The sequence below is a fragment of the Chaetura pelagica genome, unplaced genomic scaffold (genome assembly GCF_000747805.2).
Source record: "Chaetura pelagica isolate M959 unplaced genomic scaffold, ChaPel_1.0 scaffold117, whole genome shotgun sequence".
Lineage (NCBI taxonomy): Eukaryota > Metazoa > Chordata > Aves > Apodiformes > Apodidae > Chaetura > Chaetura pelagica.
The window spans coordinates 622,543-642,487 of NW_009954185.1; positions in this window are offsets into that span (position 1 = coordinate 622,543).

Sequence of the window (19,945 nt, forward strand, 5' to 3'; positions counted from 1 at the left end):
GCTGAGCGTGGCATTGCTGTTGAAATTGGCTCTAAATTCAAACAGTTCACACTGTGGTTGGGTGTAGTGTAGCTTGTATGGCAGTTTGATGCTCTCTTTATGTACATGAGCATTAGGATAATTCCTCCTTTGAAGTCTTGCTCTAATCTTACTTGCAAAGATGAATATGTTACTTAAATTTAGATCAGGCCTAGTGTTTCAACACCTGAGCATCTGGATTCTGACCTCAGGTACAAACATGCATGTCGCTTGGGTATGTACTGTTTGAACTTAATGCCTTCTCAGCATGGCCAGCTAAAAATCTCTGAAGATAAGCTGATGAGAATTCCCTTGGTATGATGATAGTACAGACTTTGAAAATCATAGAATAGCTGTGTCTTTACAGTGAGCAGCTCTGTAGCTTATTTCCTAAGTGTGAGAGGCTGTTTTTTTTTTCCCTTTGAGGAGAGCAGTGTGACAGGATGGTGTGTCTCTGGCAGGCTCTCTGCTATATGGAGGTAGACTTCCCAGGTCTGATGCCAGCTCACATTGGTGTAGCACATACTCTGTAAGATCTCTTGCTAGATGGTAGTTTCTCTTGCATGAATGATGCTTGGGCTTCCTTTGGTTTTGTTTTTTGTGGCCCTTGCATTAGGAACAAAGTTATGTGTTTCCCTTTTAATCATAAAGCTGGTAGGTTTCCTCTGGCTTTGTACAAGCAAGGAGATTTCAGTGTGTTTTCTCTGAAGTACTACTAGCAGCTTCCCAGATATTCTTACTTGGCACTGATTTATTCTCTTCTGGGTTTTTAGTTTTCTGTTCATAGAGTAACTCTGAATCTTAGTTGATACTTTACAAGTCAGTGTTACAGAATTATGTTGTTGATCAGCAGATGTTCATCTGTCAGTGCCCTCAGAAGGTACTCAAGTGGTTAGATTCTTTCCCAAACATTCAATAATGTGTCAAGTTCCAGTATCAAGTAAAAGTCACTATAGACTTGTTCAGAAGGCAAGCAGAGCCACCTGATGTCGGTGGGAACTGCAGGCATCCAGATGTGTGGGCTTACAGGCCTTGGCTCTCAGGTATTGTAAGGTAGAACTGCTTTAGGACTTGAGATGCAACTGGAATATATTTGGAAATCAACCCGGCTGAACTGGGGTATGTTCTCTCCTTCCCTTCTCTTAGAGAATTCATTATTTCTTTTGGGGATAGAGTAGGAAATGGAAAGGTGGATGAGTGAATATAGAAAGCATTAATATTTCTTCTTGCAGCTGAATGGATGAAATTGACTAAAACCAGCATTTCGAAGAGTCATGGGCAGTTAAGAAAAGAACAACAGTGTGATGTTTTCAGATGGCACTTTCTACAGTGCTGCTTGAGATATGAATAGTGACAGTGTGGTGGGAAGTTTGACTTCACCCGCTTTCCTTGTGACTACAAAGCAATGACAGGATGTTATGTGCACATCTGGCAGCAATACCACCTCACAAGAGTGTCACATGGAACCAGCTGGGGATTTTGTTGTGCTCTTTGAGATTATTTTATCACTTTGCAGTGTTTTTTTTTTTTCTGAACAGGCTTTGAATTAGATTTCCAATTTGATACAATGTGTATATTGAAGAACAGAAAACAATTTCCATCAACAGTGGCAGAAGGATACCTGGTGTTTAGGGATAGCTAGGTGAGAGGGAGAAATTACAGTCTTGCTGGTGGCTTTAGAGATCAGTGGTAGGAAAACATTTTCCTCACGTTTTATTCAATATGCCTCAAAATTCTATAGGGTAACCTGTGTTTCTACATTTGACATTATGGATGTGGTTAATTTTGTTTGTTTAAGCATTTTTTTACTTGTGGTTCAGTACCAGTAATAGCTCTAGAAACCTTTTGAAAACCTTTGTAAATATGGTGGAGCTAGCAAGTTCTTTGTAACTCAATAAATTCACCTGAAATAGAATTTAGCTTTGCTTCAGTTTTTCTTCCTTCTATTCCCTTCCCCTTGTTTCCTTTCCAGGGCTGATAAATAAAATTGTGATATTCAGGGTCCCAGAACTCATCAAACAGTCATTGATCACGTATCATACAGTCAGTTGGGTTAAAATAGTGTTAGAGCAAACACTGCCTTATATTTACATGTAAAGAAGTTGGACTGGAAGAGAATACATACCTGTTGAAACTATGGGGTTATTTGCATAAGAACAACAGATGAAACAGTTCCAAAACAATAGAGATGAACAAATATTCTACAGTTTCCTATGCTTGCCTTTCTTTTAAAAAGAAGCATCACTTTTTGATGGTGTGTTTAAAATTGTAGCTTCTGGAGACAAAACCAGCTCCTTCACTCTCCAAAGTACTCCGGTGTCAAGCAGAGTTTGACTCAAGTGACAAGTGCGAGGAGCTGCAGGCCTGCTGAGGGCTGTTACGTGCTATTGATCTTAACACAGAAGGCTTTGGATTATGGGATAATGGGAAGCAGTATGAAGATCCTAAAAAAATTGAACATTCAGGTGGAAATTGGGAAGACACAATTCTGTTAAACTCAGTTTCTTTAGTAGTCTTTTAAAGTTAGTCTTCTGATCGTGTGGTGAGTGGGGAATGGAGCAGATCTTTCTGAGCCATTTGTCTACTGATTATTTTGCAGTTAAGGTGGGAGTGCTGCCAGCCAATTCAAAGTTGTATTGGTATTTTAAGGTGTACTGCCCTCACCCTTTCCTCCAATCACCTTTTGTGCTTTGTCTTGGCTAAATTTTGCCTTAGTTATACCTCAGACTCTTCCTGAGTCATGTCCACTGTTTTTTATGTGTTGGGAAAAGACCATCTGAAGACTGGCATGGTTGAGTCCTCTGTATTTTTATTATTTTTATATATTTTTTTTAATTTTTTTTTTTTTTTAGGAAAGGTTAGAGTGCCAGGGAGTTTGCTATGGTCAACTTGCTCTGCACAGCCTGAGGAAAAACTTACTATCTCTACCTACTCACATTTTCAAAATTTATACTGTGCTTTTTTTTATTTTAGGAAAATGTTTAGTCTATGGTATTGATAGAAAGTGTCTAAGTGCCAGTTGAATACCAAACCAATCCTGCTCTACCTCCACAAGTTTGCAGTCACTATTTCAGAATCTTCAGGTCTCAAAGTTCATAATAAATGGCACTTGCATCATCTGTCTTTGCTGGCCTTAAACTCCCTGCAGCCTTAAACTCTCATGGACAGTGAAGAAAGCAGTTCTAATAACTCTACTGCTCAAGAAAGCTCAGAGCTATGGTGTGAAGACTCTTAGCAGTTCAAGTGGAGACTACAGAAAGGTTTGGAGAGAAGGAGCCGCCCTTTGAGAGCCATGCCAAAGAGGTGTTGCTGCCTCATCCTTGTGTTGTTGTGGTCAAAGGTTCTGGGGAACAAAAGGGGGAAAAAAATACAGAGGGGAACTTGGTTGGCTTTAGCACTTGCACAGAGGGCAGTGGGGCTAGGACAGGTCACTCTTCCCTCCTACTGCTTCATTAGCTTGTTAGTCAGCTCCAGGCTTTCTCTGGGTTATTCTAGCAGAATTCAGCAGTTGTGTTGTGTCCGAGCTCTACAGAAGGGAAAGTGGAAGATCATTACTGTTCTTGTTCTTTGTTGCTCTTCACATTATTCTGATGGAGCAGGAGAGGGCAGCAGGTACCACTATATGGATGTTGCTGTGCTGTGAAGTTAAGCTCAGTGCAGTAAAGTGGCCTGAGGTTGACTTCTGATTACTGTTTTTGAAAGGAGGGAGCATTGTTCCACAGCTCGCTCAGAGGTGGTAGCATAACTGCTGCAATTACCCAGTTTTGGTTGCTGTTGGCCTCAGAGGAGCCAAGCTGTATTTTGCAGCCATCTTCCAGGTTGGTAATTTCTAGCTTATTGGCACATGCAGCACAACTGAGTATCACAGAGGACTCTGATGCTGCTGGAGCTTTTTAACAGAAGTGTCTTTTTCAATTCAAGAGCCTTTCCTCCTTGTTCCTGCTGCTAACCTAGCAGCAGTGCTGGAAAGCAGGAATGTGCATTTGCTATTAACTCTGTGATCTAAATGGGGTATGCTTTGCTGAGGAGTTGGAACTACCTAGAGAATCTGACATTCCTGACAGGTGCATGTCAGGATCCCAGTATCTCCTGTGTACTATCATTAAAGCTAAGTTAGTTCTGTAGTTCAGATCTGTGGCATTCCAGCTGTGTCTGAACTCTGCTGATGGTGCTTTGCAGGACTTGTACAGAAGACAGTGGTACTGGCTGGGCTAGGAGTGAGCTAAGACAGCATAAAGATCCATAACTAATCCCTAAAGACAAAGCAATAACTCTTACACAGATTGCAGCTGTAGATGGACTTGCAGAAATGCAAATGGACACCAGGTGGAGGAAGTGCACTGTGGTAAGTATGCGTGGGGAAACCGCAACAATTTTACACTCCTATGTATGTATAAGGATAAGGTGTTGTCAACCTCTCCTGAAAGGCAGTATGTTTTATCTGTGCCAGCATGGACCCTGTAGCTCAACAAATGGTGCAGAGGTGACCTAGGTCATTCATACAGCTGGCATTTAGTCCTCTATTTGTTTTGCCTTAGCAGCTTCACTAGACTAGATCAATTCAATAGGAGCAAAACTGGCTGTTTGCAGACAGATATTTAGATGTAATAAAAAACCCCAAAAGCTCCCAATCTGGGTTAGTGATAGCATGTCAAAACCCATCAGGACAGGTAGGGGGAAGTCAGTGTTGCATGAGAAGAGGAACTCTGTTAAGTAGATGCCAAATAAATTAAACAAACCAAAAATTAGAAGATGCTTTGGAATCAGATTTCAGATACTCTTGTATGAATTTTTTCAAAAGACTGTTTGTTCTTCTCCCTTCCCTATCAGAAGTTGTGGAAATTTGTAAGGGTTTTATATGCTTTTATGTTGAGCTCTAAGGTAGGCAGTCCAGACCCTTACACATATCTTGAGAATATTGACTGATGTGACTTATCCAAGTAGAATGAGTCTGTATGTACAGCTGATAAAAAAAGACCTCAGGGAAGTAAATTCCCAGTTTTGTACTGAAAGCTGCAATATCACTGCCTTCCCTAACCTGTTAGGTTGAAAAATGCTTGTTTAGTGATGTAAAACTTACAAACTTTGTTTTTGCACTTGCTGGGTGCTTCAACCCATGTCTGTAAAGGAGTGGGTTTAAGTACATGTATGCACACAAATTTTGATTTTATGGAGTGTTGTGGGAATTGATACTCAATTTTTGTCAAGCAACCACAAAGCAGAATAAACTTTCACAGTTCTCTTTTTTCCCCAGATGAAAATCTTAGGAGACCTACTGAAATAAAATATTTATTTCAATACTCGAAATCTTGTGCTCTGTGCTTTCTCTTCCTGTGGTTGGCTCCAGTGATTTCCACAGCCAGCAGCTAGGAATATCTTCCATACATTTGTAAACCCTTCACACAGGCTGCTGGTAAGAGATTTTTTAGAAGATCTGAGAAGTATTATTTCATCACCTGATCTCAGTATGGGGTATAACTGACATACCTACACAGTGATTATTAGTAATATAAGGTCCAGTGTTCCTCTTTATTTAAAACCTGCATGACTTCTTTTATTGACAGGGAAACTTTGTTTCTCAGAGTCCCTGCTATGATTTCATAATTCTAATTCTCTGTGATGCCAGGCTGGGCTTGATCTGATCCTGATCATGTGCTGATTCAGGTAGTAGATGAGCTACATTTTAATATCAAGTAACATGCATTGGCAATATCAGATGTAATCAGAGACATATGCAAATACTGATTACAAACATGCATGGTTATTTTCATGCATATATAGATGGAGGAATTGTTTTTTTTCTCTAACCTTTTCAAAAAAGTTGTAACTATTTTATATTACTATCAGTCCTGTACTCGGAATGTCCTTCTTCATGTCATAGTGTTAAATATATGACAGGTTAGCATACAAGTCTGAATTTCTTGTTCTAAAGTGCTGTATGTAAAGTAGAAAGTGACATCACTGCATGAACACTTCTGATCTAGAATCTTGGTTAATTTTGCTCAAATTTGGAATGTGCCTATAAAATGCAAACATGTAATGGTAGCAAAGTTTGTATTTTTAGATGAAGAAAACTACAGATGTATTTTGCACTTGATGTCGAATAGAGTTTCTGTTTAATAGAATTGAAATTTCAGGCACATCAAATATCCTTTTAATTTTTTACCAAAGCACCAAAATATATAATTCTGAGGTTTGAGTCTAGGCTTTCAGTACTTCATTCAAAGTTAGGAGCTGTGGACTGCCATTTTGCCATAGGCACCCCATCGCAGGCAGGTCACTCATTTTTCCTACATGTGAAACAGGGACCTCAGAACTTTTTTGCCTTATATGGCTGTGCCACTTTCATTCAGAGCTAAGATGGTCCAAGGTATGACAGGAGGACTTGTTCAGTAGGATGTGGATGGTCTAGCATAGGGTTTGCTCCAACAATGCGTCTCTTATTTCAGGGCCTAAATGTGAATGAATCTCCTTTGGAAAAGTCTTTGTGCACTTCTGAGAGCACTTGTCTACATGTGTTTAGGAATATCAGTGTTAGGATTAAAAAAACAAGTAAGGCTGAGAACTTAAAAGTTTGAAGCAGAAGTCTTGCCACTTCCATGGCTAAGCAGATGGGCCTGCCAGCATCCCTTTCCTTTATGACACTTCACAAATGTGTTGGTAAAATCAAAACTTTGTTAACACTTAGGGGTTTTTAGGCATATGCTTGAGCTGCCAATCCCTGATGGGAGGAGTACTGTTGCCATTCTTTTTCCTCTCAGGTGTGTTGAGCTAGCAATCTTTCTTGAGCAGACAAGTCTGGATGAAGGCTATGGAAACAGTACTGAATCCTGTGCTGAAGGTCAGGTAAACAATGTCCACTGCTCAGGTTCTGAGTCTGGATTCTAACATGGCTTTAAGAAATTCCAGAAAGTCCCACTGATTCCTGTGATAGGTATGTCAAGATGCTTTGAAATGACCAAGCCTCAGAAAGACTTGGAACAAAACCAATAAAAATCCCCTAATAACTAATTATCCTGTAAATCCATTGTATGTATATATATAGTACCTCCTGTTATGGCTAGTCTTCTGCTTTTAACAAACTCTAATCTGAAATTTGATGTCCCGGGATTAGGCATACAACATGCAGGCTCTCCCTGTGGTGCAAATTTGCAGGAAGGCAAACTGGGTAGCAGTGGAAATCACTGTATAAGCTTCATTCTAAGTTTAAGGGAACCATTTTGTGTGTTAATATAGTAACAAAAAGTATTACCACTTTGTGCTTGATAATATTTAATAAATCAGTAGTATTTATTGAAGTACTGTATTTCCAATCTTCTAGTTCCTTATTTACCTTCTCTGCCCTTCCCCTCTGCTACCTGAGAACTTAAATTCCAGAGGAGCCTAGATTTTTGGTGTTCTCTCAGCTTGGAAAGCATTAATCAGATTTGGTCAGAATCCACCTGAAATACTGACATCTTTGTTCAGAACAGAACACAAATGAAAAAACAGCGGCAAGTGCCAAAACCATTTCCATAGACAGTTGCTGTTTACTCATTGAAGGAACAAATGTCAGTTGGTGGAAAAACTCATGTGGTCCTTCATGTTTATTTCAGAAGAGTCATCACCTGGCTCTCTGTGTTCTCTTTAGCTACTGTGTTTCTTGCATCTTTCCAGGCTTGTGGTTCTTCTCCATCCCTTAACATGGCCCTGCCCTAAACTATATCCAACCACATAGTACCTTCTCCAGCAGCACACCTCCATGACACCTTCCTCAACAGCGTGCCCTATTCATTTCAGAGCTGCTTCTAAGAGGTGCTTAGATGGGAGGAGACAGGATTGAGTGTGGAATAGGTCTGAGAGGGAAATTTCTCCAAAAAAGCATCAGAAATGCTGTGCCAAAGTAAGGATTTCCAGCTGGATCATGTTTTATATTTTACAGTCCTGTCTGTGTTCCTGTGCTGCACAGGGGAAAATAAGAATTTTTATATTTTAACTAGAAAAAGCCACCCACTTGAGAGAAGCATTAAGTGAGTCATTTTCCTTGTAATAGTTTCTCTCTACTTGTTTTGTTCTTTCTGTTATTCCAGTGAAGCTCTCTCTCCCACAAGCGGCTGCTCATGTGCAGTAGTTTTTCATAGTTGGTGGCAGAAGTACTGGCATAGTGGAACCAACTGGCTGTAGTAGGAGGTGCTGTGACATGATGGGCTGTTGCTGTGTGTTTTCTTGTGCATGGGCTCAGCAGTGCTACAGGAGAAATTATTTTTTTTTACTGCTGTGGCTTGCCAGAGTCTTCAGTTTGTACCTCCACTGCTGTTGGTAAGATTTGTGGTTGTTCATCACCTCATGGATCAGGTCTTTTTTTACTGATGACCCTTAAGAAAGCATCATACTGACTTAAAGGTACCACTTGGTTTTAATTCCTTTGGGGTCCAAAGGTAGTCTACCAGGAAAGAAGAAAAACAGTTTGAGTTAACAAAGGAAAAAATGAATTACAGAAATATCATGAGAGCTACATTGAGATATTCCTGTCCTCCCAAAAGGGTAAGCTAAGGACTCTCAAAACACTGCAATCTATTTTTCAGTTTTATATAGCTTTGCATTTGCTCTTCATGGAGATGAGAAAAAAAAAGACTTCACAAAGTCTGGTTGTTTAGTCTTGGTTCAAAAGGTGCTTAATATGTTTGCCTCCAATGTTCCTCTTTTCAAGTGTTACACACAACAATTTCCACTATACTCAGCATTTCTGAAAAAAAAACAGGCCACTTGAGGAGTTGTCCAACTGGATGCAGAGAGTGTGAATACGTGATGTTGTGCAGTTCTGAGACACCGTGGGGAGGAAGGATGAGGTGAGGAAGTGCCTTGGTCATGCAGCTCCAGTTGCTAGACAAGTGCTTAGTGTTTAATGTGTCCACTGATCACAACAGAACTCCCAATTGAAAACACAACAGTGGATCTAGCTCTTTGCACTTCTGTTTTGGCTGTGTTCACCTTGATTCTTATAACCTGGGATCCTGATCCTTACTTTCCTTGCAGTGAATGCTGAAAATCCCACTGACTGCAGAGGCAGAGAACAATGCTCTTCACAGACTTCTTACCCTGGCTGCAGAAATAAAGCAGCAGACTTTGAAAAGTAACTTTGATATCTTGTCAGCATGTTTCTTTCTAGATTCCTGGGAGGGCCTGTAAAGACAGCAGCCTTGATGGACTGACAGGAAGAGGACTAGACATTGCAAAGCATGAATAATCCTAAATTCTAGCCTGGTCGTTTGCCTAGTTGAGCTCTGAGTGATAAAATGAGGTTTCTGAGAAAGCTTGAGCTTTCTGCTCTACCTTCTGTTTACAATAGCTTTGTGCATTTTGGTTTTGCTTGTGCTTAAAAGCTTCATTTATTGTTAAAATGGAGTTCCCTGTCCCTTCACCCACACGTATGTGTACCCAGCACTGTGACTGTTTGCTTTTTGTGAGGGCCCATGCCACCCTGGAATCATACCAGCAGCTACACAGACATTACCCACACCCAGTATGTCTGCAGACACACTCCTACTCGGAGTAAGAAAAAGAGGTATTTTATGGGCCCCTGTAAATGAACGGATTGTACAAGAATCAGCTTCATCCTCTACTGAGCAGGGCAGGAGAGTGGAGAGAGCCGATGTTCGTGTTTCCCACCTGTGCTATCAAAACCAGTGTCTCCCCATTGCAGCAGCATGGGCCCCAGTTTTGGCAGTAGAGGTCCTTGTAGACAGTCCCCTCCCATTGCTTGCAGCACTCTGTCATGGAGCACTGTTTGTTAGTGTCTTCATAATCTGTGGGCAGTGACAGTCTCCAGGAGGTGATCTTCTGAGGTAGGATTGACAGGATGCAATTTTCTGCCCCTAGGAGCTGGAGAACCCAGGAGCCATGAGGAAGAAATCCATAGATATTTATGGTATTTGTCCCCCCTCTTGTTCTTACTACAGGAACTGCCATAAGCATTTACAATGTAAAAACTGTAGAGAGAGTAAAGCTCAGAGGTCTTCAGTGGCAATTTACATTGCATTGGTAGAATCATGCTGTAGGTGCCAGCCAGTGTCTTTTCATTCATACAAGGGCACGAATGCCCAAAACGAGCCCACAAGAGGCCGGTCTGACCACTTCCAGCTCTGCAACAGGCATGAAGACCATTCTCACCAGTCTTTGTAATACTGTTGCAAATGGCCAGGGACTTTTTAAAGTTAGGTTTAAATTACCATGATACAAAGTTTCCTCTGGAGAAAGAGTTTCTGCCTGTTGTGATGCAGCACTTCATGGTCCTGGTGATTCTGTTTTCTTTACCGGGGGGACAGCTGGGACAGGCTTTACTTCACCTCCTTGTACATGTCTGCAGTATAAATATCACCACTTGAGCAAGGTTCTCCTTTTATTGACAAGAGAGTAACAGGCTTTTTTGGGATGTGAGTCACCAGGCTTAGTTTAGACATTTGTTTTAGGTGAGATTGATGGTGGCTTCCCACTGTTTGCTTCTCTCCAGTGACTCAGAGAGCTCTGATGTGACTAGATCTGATTTAGCCTGTGTTGTACAGAAGCCTGTAAGCACAGAGGCCTGATCAGGCCTGGTTTCTTAGCTGCAGAGTTATTTTGATAGATACTACCCATAACATCTAAACAAAACAGCAAGTGGGTATGTTTATGCTGGATTTTGCTGTCCATAAAGATAGTGACCCAGCAAACTTGGCCTCATGTGCAACTACAGCTTCTCTTCCACCCCACCCAAGACCATAAGGCTGGCTTCCAGTACACCTTGCAGGTTTGTACACTGTTCAAAAACACCCTGAGAGGACATCTGTAGACTGCTCTTCTGTGCTTGCTCCTTAGCTGCAGTGTGGATAAACCCATGGTGTCAAAAGATGCCTAGGGGCCATGGTACTCTGGGTTTCAGGCTGTGATTGCACAAGTCAGAAGAATGACATTAAGGAAAATGCAGTGTGATTCAGGAGAGAAACAGATCCACATTTTTTCTTAGAAAGTCAAATGCTTTACAGGGCTTTGGTTTTCATCTGCTGTAGTCTCAAGCAGGTCCTGCTGGGGAGGCAGGTCAAGGCGGAGGGAACTGGGCTCATTTCTCTCATTATCCAAGTTTTAAATATTTTACAGAATTCTGGTGTTGAAAGCTGCAATCTGAACAGTTGAGAAGAAGTTCAGACCTGCATACTTAGCTTCCAGAAAATGCCCACATGAATTTCTTTGGTTAAAGTGGAAAAACCACAAGGGAAATTCTGAGGACAGACAATTTCAAATTCCAAATAGAAATGTAACAGGAAATTAAAGTAAAAAAGAAAGACCTATGACCAATATCCATAAAGAATCATTTGACCAGTGTCTAGATTTCAGCTGCATAACAAATCTAGGCAAACCACTAAGAAATATGTATTTGTTATACTTTTTCAGTTACATTTCTCAAGCTGAAACCACTTGAAGTAAATAAAACTGCCTCAGGAAATGAGGGTGTTTAGGTTTTCATTGATGTAATCGTAACTGTAAAACATATTTTACAGTATTAACGTCAGCATCCAATCGCTACTTTGCAGTCAGTATAATTGGATGCATCTGGTAGTTAAAGATCCTGATCCCATCGATCCTTTTACACTGTTGTGCGTGTCGTGGATGTTTGTATTTTGTGTATTTGTACAGGTAAGGGACATTTCAATTGATGAAAGCTTCAGTCTTCCTGACAGCACTGTCTCAATCATCTCAGTGATTCTGTTTTTGGGAGACACTGGGTACGTACCTAACATCAATGGGCAAACATTCACAAACTGTCCTGTTTCAACCTGTGACATGACTCTGTGAATAACTTCTTACAAGTTGGAATTGAGTCTTCACCCTTGGGCCACTAATACTCTAGACCTTTGGAGTTAACAAAACCTGCATGACAATGCTGCCACGTGCACAGCACCACTAAATGGACCATCCAGTGACCTAAAAATATGATGGGAAGAGAAAAATCATACTTAGTTCTATTTGTGAATCTGTGAGAACAAATAATACAGTTACAAGCTTACACTGTAAGGCTTTCTTTTCAGATTAATGTTTCCAGACATTTGTCACTGGATTTTTTTTAAAATTAAAATTATAGTCTACAGTATGTGAGTGCAGATATATACAGAAATATGACCTGTCTTACTGTCATGGTTTGTGCCAGGATAGAACCAATGCTCTTTATAGTAATTTGACTTTTCAGTTAAGTCCCTTCTAAGTAGCTGCACTTACTGAAATTAAGGGCATGTTTCTTAGTGTCTGCTTCTAGGGCTGATAAGGCTCGATATTTATAGTTACAGCTAGAGAATGGTATGCAAGGCCACTGCTTGGTTCTGCCAGACATCTTATGCTCTGGAAGCAGAAGAAGATAAAGGGATCACACCTGTGACCCTCCTGGGGGGAGGAGTGGACCAGACAGGTGACCAAAATTGATCAAACAAGGTATTCCATCCCATGGAACTGGGGGATATGACTGTATGACTGATATGGAACAACCCATATGACTGTGTAACAGTAATTGTAATGGAAAATCATACATCCTGAGTACAGTGTTGTTACTCCATTAAAATTGCTTGTTTTGGTGTGTTTGCACATAGTAGCTTAATGTTATTTTTAAGTAAAAAAGACTTAACTCTTTTTTTTTTTTTTTAAAAAAAAAAAAAGCCCTTAAAGATTTTTAACACTTTCCATTTCTCTACTTCAACAATGAGAATTTAATTGGATTTGTTAAAACTCAATGGAGACTCTTTTTTTCCCCTCTAGGCTGAGAACAACCACAACAAAACCTTACTCTTTTTTTAAAAAAAAAAAAAACTCTTTTTTTTTTTTTAAAAAAAAAAAAAGCCCTTAAAGATTTTTAACACTTTCCATTTCTCTACTTCAACAATGAGAATTTAATTGGATTTGTTAAAACTCAATGGAGACTCTTTTTTTCCCCTCTAGGCTGAGAACAACCACAACAAATGCCAAAGAAGGTAACAGATAATTATCTATCTATATATGCATTTATATAACAGCATACATATTTTTACATTTTATATATGAGAAACTTTTTTTGGCAGTGCAGGATTTCTGTCAGCTGAAGCAGTAATACCAGTTGCTTCCCCTCCCTGAGCATTATCCCATCACTCTTGGGGTGGAGGAGCAGGGAACAGAGCTGGAGATCTGCTGTTGTGAGAAGCAGCTGGTAGAAGCTCCTTGAGCAAGGCTCTTGATTTGCCCTTGAGCTCAAGCAATTGTTTTATTGGTCTTCTGGCCAAGCTGTGAGTCTTGTTTGTTTCTCTAATGTGGAGGGAATGAGAAGACCCTTAAAAAGTCTTGCACAAGTGTTTTGCTGATGGTGATTCTGGAGCTGTTGCTGTGCACTTGAAGGGACTGGGATGCTTCCAGGAGTGTTGGGTTCCTGCATGTACATGGGATCAAGCTGAAGAGTGCCTGCAGCAAGGTGGGAGGATTTGTTTCTTGTAGGTTTTCAATATAGCTAGATAAATACAAATAAAAAGCAACCAAGCAAGTTATTCTTTAAATACATCCTGGCCAGGAGGACTGAGCTAAATAGAACACAAATATTTCTTTGAGCAGCAGAATGGAAGACAGATGGTTCTGAAGAGAATCAAATGAATCTTGCTTGTTTGACATCTTTGCTAAGATTTGAAAATATTTTCTCTGCTTTCTAAATATGTTACAAGAATTCCTCTCCTGAGTTGGTCTCTTTTCTGTTCTCCTGTGGAGTTTCACGAAGGGGCTTGGGAGCTCCTTCATTTAAAAGTAGAGATTAAGATCACAGGTAACTAGGCCCAACTTGTGAATCCTCCACCCTTGCAGGAATTTAAGAGGGTTCAAAATGCATCAGAGACACAGGCAAGGTACGTAACTGACAATCCTACTTTCCACATAAAACAAAGCAAAAAATTGGTAGGTGGAGATAAAAAAACATTTCCCTGAAGACCACAAGATACTGAATATATGTAGCTCTTCCCCATGCATGAGCTAAAGATAGTGTAAAGTTTGTCAGTCAGAATCCAACCAAACATGAGTCAGAAACCTAATTTCATTACATGCCAGACACTTACTGAGATAGAAAAGATCATAAAGAAGTTTGGGGCTGCAAGTTGCCTGCTGCTGCAGAGAGCAATCCTCCTACCATCTCCCGTGTGACATGGGGTTTCCCCATCTAACCTTGCCACAAGCCTAGCTGTGCTTAGCTCTATAAAAAGCAGGCAGGAGCAAGCATATTTCAAAATGGCAACATGTGCTACTATTGCAGAGTTGGTTGGGTTTTTTTTTCCCCTTAGAGCATTTCAGAAGACAAAAGTGTATTTTTGTGGATGAAAAAAATGAAATGAGAAACCACAGCTTTGGGGTACAAATATTTTGTTTATAAAAACTGGAAATTATTTTGGGAAGTGGTTTTTAAAGAATCTTTTAAAATAGAAAATGGTTTTAAGAAAACAGGCAAAAACTCAGTTTTAAGTCCCGGCTTCTTTGTCTAAAAGGAAAACATTTGTGAGCGGAAAAAAAAGTGGGGAAAAAAAAATCTTTTGTAATCTCCTACAAAAATACTTGGAATTTTTTTAACATTTCTACATCTTTGTTTGCATCTTCCTCTGCTTCTTAATTGTAATAATTTAGCTGTCCCAAGATGCAATATTATTTATCAAGGAATTTTGTTAAATACGTCGTACTCTCAGAGGAAGGTGACAAAGAGGAAAGTTCCTGTTGCAAGACAGCATTCCTGAGAGCAAGTGGCTCTGCTAAAACTCTCTGCAAGGCAGATAAGTAAGTTATAGGAAGAGTTTAATCCCACAAAGAATGTTTGCAGTGAGTTGTCTTTTCCTTTCTTAAAAGTACAGTGTATACACCATCTTGCCAAATCATTGTTCTCACGTCAACACTTCCCACGTTGAGAAACTGCCTATCTCTGTGTAAAATTTGAGCTCCCCAAAAGCAGCTGGACATTCAGGATGGCCCTGGGCTATGGGCTGGAGTAAGTTGCAGCTTCTACACATGGGTACCCTTGAGGAGGAAGATGAATTTTCTCCTTATCTTTTACCAAAGACTTACTCCAATTGTGGGCTGTGAAATACTGGGGAGAAAGAATCCTCAGTGTGTGATTGATTTTTAACATGACACAGGCTCTGTAGGCATTTGTAACTTTCTGTATTAGTAGATTTGACTCTTGTTTGTCCTGTCTTTTTTTTTTAGTGGCAGCAGAAGTTGATAACAAGGCCAATAATTAGTAGTATGAAGTTCCTTCGTATGTTTCTAAAGCATATGAACCCGCTTCAGAGGTACTGAGGAGCATCTCCTTTTGGCACCTTGTTTGCCTGTGCTGGGCTGGGTCTTCAAAGGGAGGGTCCCCTCTACACAACATGCAACTGATGCTGGAAACATACCCTGTAACCCATGTCACTGCCTGTTACACTATCTTGGGCCTTGAAAAGCAAGTTTTATGGTGACTAGGCACCCCAAAACAATTGAAACAGATAACAAGACTAATTTCTGAAATAACCTCATAAACACCTAGGCCAAAGGATCATGGCACTGACTAGGTGTATCCCATTCCCTGTCTTGCACAAGCTTCTGAGAAAATGGAATAATACAATGGACTGCTAAAAACTACACTGAGAGCAATGGATGCTGGGACATTCCAGCACTGGGATACATGTTTAGCAGAAGCCCCTTGGAGAGTTAATATTAGAGGGTCTACCAGTGGACCTGACCCTGCCAAAAACTCTGTGCACTGCAGTAGGAGGTAAGACCCTTGTAGTACATATAAGGAACTATTGGGGAAAAACTGTCTGGGTTATTTGTCCATCAGGAAAGGGTAAACCTATTTGTGGGATTTTTTTGCTCAGAGGGACCTAAGTACACTTAGTGGGTGATGCAGAAGGATGGGAGAGTCCAATGTGTACCTCATGGTGTTTTAATCCTAAGTGAAAATAATCCATAATTGGAGTTGTATGATGGCAGTATTACATGATGGTGTATGTCACCACTGCTGTGACTGCCATTCATCAAAGGTATTATAGGAGGAACCTCATGCTGCTAGCCAAGCTAGAGACAAGAGGAAGAGTTCAATACAAAGTTAAAGCTTGAGGCCTCATCCAAAGGAGCTAGGAATGGGGAATGTAATGGATATACCTTTAAATTGTTGTAACCCATGATCTGAGTTGTGTATTCAAGGAATTACTATAGCAGGAACCACATGAACCAATGGATAACTTGCTGCTAGTTAGAAGAGAGTTTTCTAAAGGAAAAAAGAAATAAATAAAAGGAAAATTGGCTTGATCCTGGCTGAAACCAAGACACCTTTGAAGAAGCAGCGCAAGTGCAGCAGTGACCTAATCTGAGCTGGCTTTGGTGCCCAGTAAATCTGCTGGAGCTGGAGTAAGTGAGAAGCTGTGTGATTTTTAGTTGCTGGCTGGAGTTAAACCACGACACTTTGCCATAGATCTAACACTGTGGGAAAACAGGAATAAGCTCCACCAGTGTCTTTAACTACCTATGCTAACCTAAAGCTGCCAGACAACCTGCAGAAAATCTCACTCCAGCATCAGTAGCTCCTATCCCAAGAATCTGCATTTCTCCAGCTTTCTTACCTAGCTGTCTCTGAACTGATGGCACTCCATGCTAGATCATCCATGCTAGTAATATGCAGGATGACTTTTATTAATGACTGAAAGTGTCATTTACTCCTACAAGGAAGAGCCAACCATGGCTACACAGAGGTGCTTTTCATGCTTTCATCCCAAAAACTAAAGTAGCTTGTTGCCATGATGTTGCAGTATGTGAGGTGTCCCTGTACCAGTAACAGCTGAAAGGGAGAAAGCCCGGCACAGCAGGTCTGCTCTGAACAAGCAAAGTGCTTTCACCACTGAAAATTACTGTCCCTCAGGAAACAAAGCCAGTAGGATTGTGTTTGTAAAGGTCACTTGAAGCTCCCAATAGCAGTACTCTTGACAGTGGGAACTAAGAAAGAAATGGGTGGCAGGAGCCTTCTCCATTTGAAGACCTTCACCATATCAGTATTACCCAGGGAATTCCCCGTAATTTCCTAGTATTGCTCAGCTACTTAAGTGTGACACTGACACTGCTGGAATAAGTCTAAAAGACAAGAACTGTGTTGGTGGTTTTCTTAGGCTTGCAAATGAAATTGTGCTGTCCCAGTTCTGAGACAGTAATTCGGCTTGTCTTCTACTGTCTATGTACTCTTGCTCCATCTAGTGAGTAAAATTATTGCTCATCCTGGCTTAGTTTTGACTATGGAGGGGGACCTGGGGAAATATAGCAAGATTTATGGATTTGACTTATGCAAAGATGGGAATTACTCAGAAAGATTCTAGGTTTGATTTTTTTGGTAAAAGTAAGAATAACAGTGATTTTAGCTTACAGCTGCTGATTGATGTGTCTTTTAAATTATTTTGAAAAAGACTAGTGTAGTGTGTTTTGTTTGTTTGGTGTTTGTTTTTTTTTTTCCTCTTTTTTAAAATTGACTTTCACATGAAAATATATTTGTGTTTATATTCTGTAGGTGGATTTACTTGTTATGTGAAACAAGTGGAGGTGGGGGGTTAAGAGATAAAATGGAAAAAGTTGGTTTAAGTACTTTTAACTGTATCTGTTACAAGCCATCTTTACTGTTCTTGTTCAGCAGCCAAAACACATTCCTCTTTTATAGAAGAAGGAACACAAGGGCACCAGCTCACAAATCTTTCTCTAATTAGAGAAGAGCACAGAGATGCTCAGGACACTCTGGTGCCTGCTGATCCCCTGTTAGGCTCAGAGAGGTCAAAATTTGCATCTTCCCTCTCTGTCCTGCCTTGTCTTCTGCTTCTGAGACCATCTTGCCTAACCCTTTCCAGACACATCTCATGCCATATTCTCCCTTTTCTTTCTCCCTCTTTCCAAAATACATTCATTAATACTGGGAGTGTAAAGCAGAAAGAAGGGGGGTGAGGGGAGGGAAGAGGCCATGGCATTTTTTAATGAGTTTGTTTCTGGGATTCTCTTTGATAGTCATGGAAGAAAACTTTGCAATTGTCTCTGGGTGAGACCCAGAGATCCAGCAGGTCCACTTGGTGCACCCCACAGCCTGACCTATACTGGTCACCATCCTCACCATACTGCTTTCTCTGCAGAGACCAAGTCTGCTGATTTCTCTGGCTTGTACCTGCTGGGTATCACAGCCTTCTTTCTCTGTCCCCATTGGCCTGGCTTCAGCTAGTGGCTGTGGCCAGTGAGATGACACTACTGGAAGGGTGTCCAAAACTGCTGCTGGGCTCAGCCTGCATCACCTGAGCCCCTGGCCATGCATGATCAGGCTGGGAGCAACACAACTCAGACCTGTTTGCTCTGTCTGAGCATGCATGTGGTTTATGGAGTGGTGACAATGTGATGTGCATATTTCAAACAGATGTGGTGGCTATGTAGCATGGTAGCAGCAGGGACACTTGACTGCACAGTGCAGGCCACTTTCTTTGGGTAGAAGTTTCCTAATTTTATTTGAAAACTCCTGTTATTACTTCTGAGTTAGGTTAAGCTCCTGTTATATATATATATATATACATATACACAATATATTAAATATATATTAAAAAAATCTATATTCTGAAAACATACATGATGAAGACACAGGACTTCTATGGCTAACAGAAATTTCTGCTGTGAAAACAGTTTTTTATTTTTTAAAAATAATTTTTAAAAAATATTTAATAAGGAAAGTTCCCTTCACCCACCAAAACCCCTATAAAAAGAGATCAGTACTGTTTTGTTGCCTGTTCAGGCCAAAGTTATACAGGACTTAGAGAGACTCTCTCAATGCTTTTACATGGCCTTGGCTTCCTTGTTTTATTGGTCCAGCATTAAATGCCAGTGTAACAATGAGCAACTCATATAGCCATCTATAGAGGGCCTGATCCAATTGTTCCCTCTATGCTGTTAAATATCCTTGGAATAATTCTTTTGCGCAGCACCAATAAGATTCTGTTTTTCTAAATTCTCAGGTGCAAGGCTTGGAAACAATTGTAAAGTAAATCTGTTCCCTTATGTACCTTCCCTCATTCCCAGCACACAATGCAGCTCTGGGAGCCTCCCTGGTGTAAGTCTGATGGTCTTACAGTCCACTGGTCCAGTGTTGGCCTGAAGGTTTCCCAGGAACATGCTGAATGAAATGTATCAGTCCAGTACATTGCAGTGTGTGTCTATCACATCTATCACTATGGACTGTAACTGACTGTTAAAATCCTATTTTTCTGAGGGCATGAAAAGCCAAGATCTTGGCAGGAAATGTTGAGTAATATCTAGAAGACATTGCTGCAGTGTTTGTCCTGGAGTCCTCCCTTAGCCAAATTTCAGGTAAGGCAGTTGGTTTGTCTTACCATGCAGCTCTAGATTGATGGCACTTCTTGGCTTCTTCCATTTTCAATAGTTATTTTTATTACTTCTAGCCATGAGAAGCATAAAGTCATAGTATCATAGAATGGTTAAGGTTGGAAGGGACCTTAAAGATTATCAAGTTCCAACCACCCTGCTACAAGCAGGGACACCTCACACTAGATCTGGCTGCACAAAACCTCATCCAGCCTGGCCTTAAGCACCTCCAGGGAGGGGATTCTACAGCCTCCCTGGGCAACCTATTCCAGTGCCTTCCTACCATCATGGTGAAGAATTTCTTCCTGGTGTCTAACCTAAATCTACCCTCTTTCAGTTTAAAACCATTACCCCTTGTCTTATCACTATGCTCTCTGGTGAAAAGCCCCTCCCCAGCTTTCCTGCAGCCCCTTCAGGTACTGGGAGGCTACTATAATGTCTCCCTGGAGCCTTCTCCCCTCCAGGCTGAACATCCCAAGCTCCCTCAGCCTGTCTTCATAGCAGAGCTGCTCCAGGCCTTTGATCATCTTTGTGGCCCTTCTCTGCACCCTCTCCAACA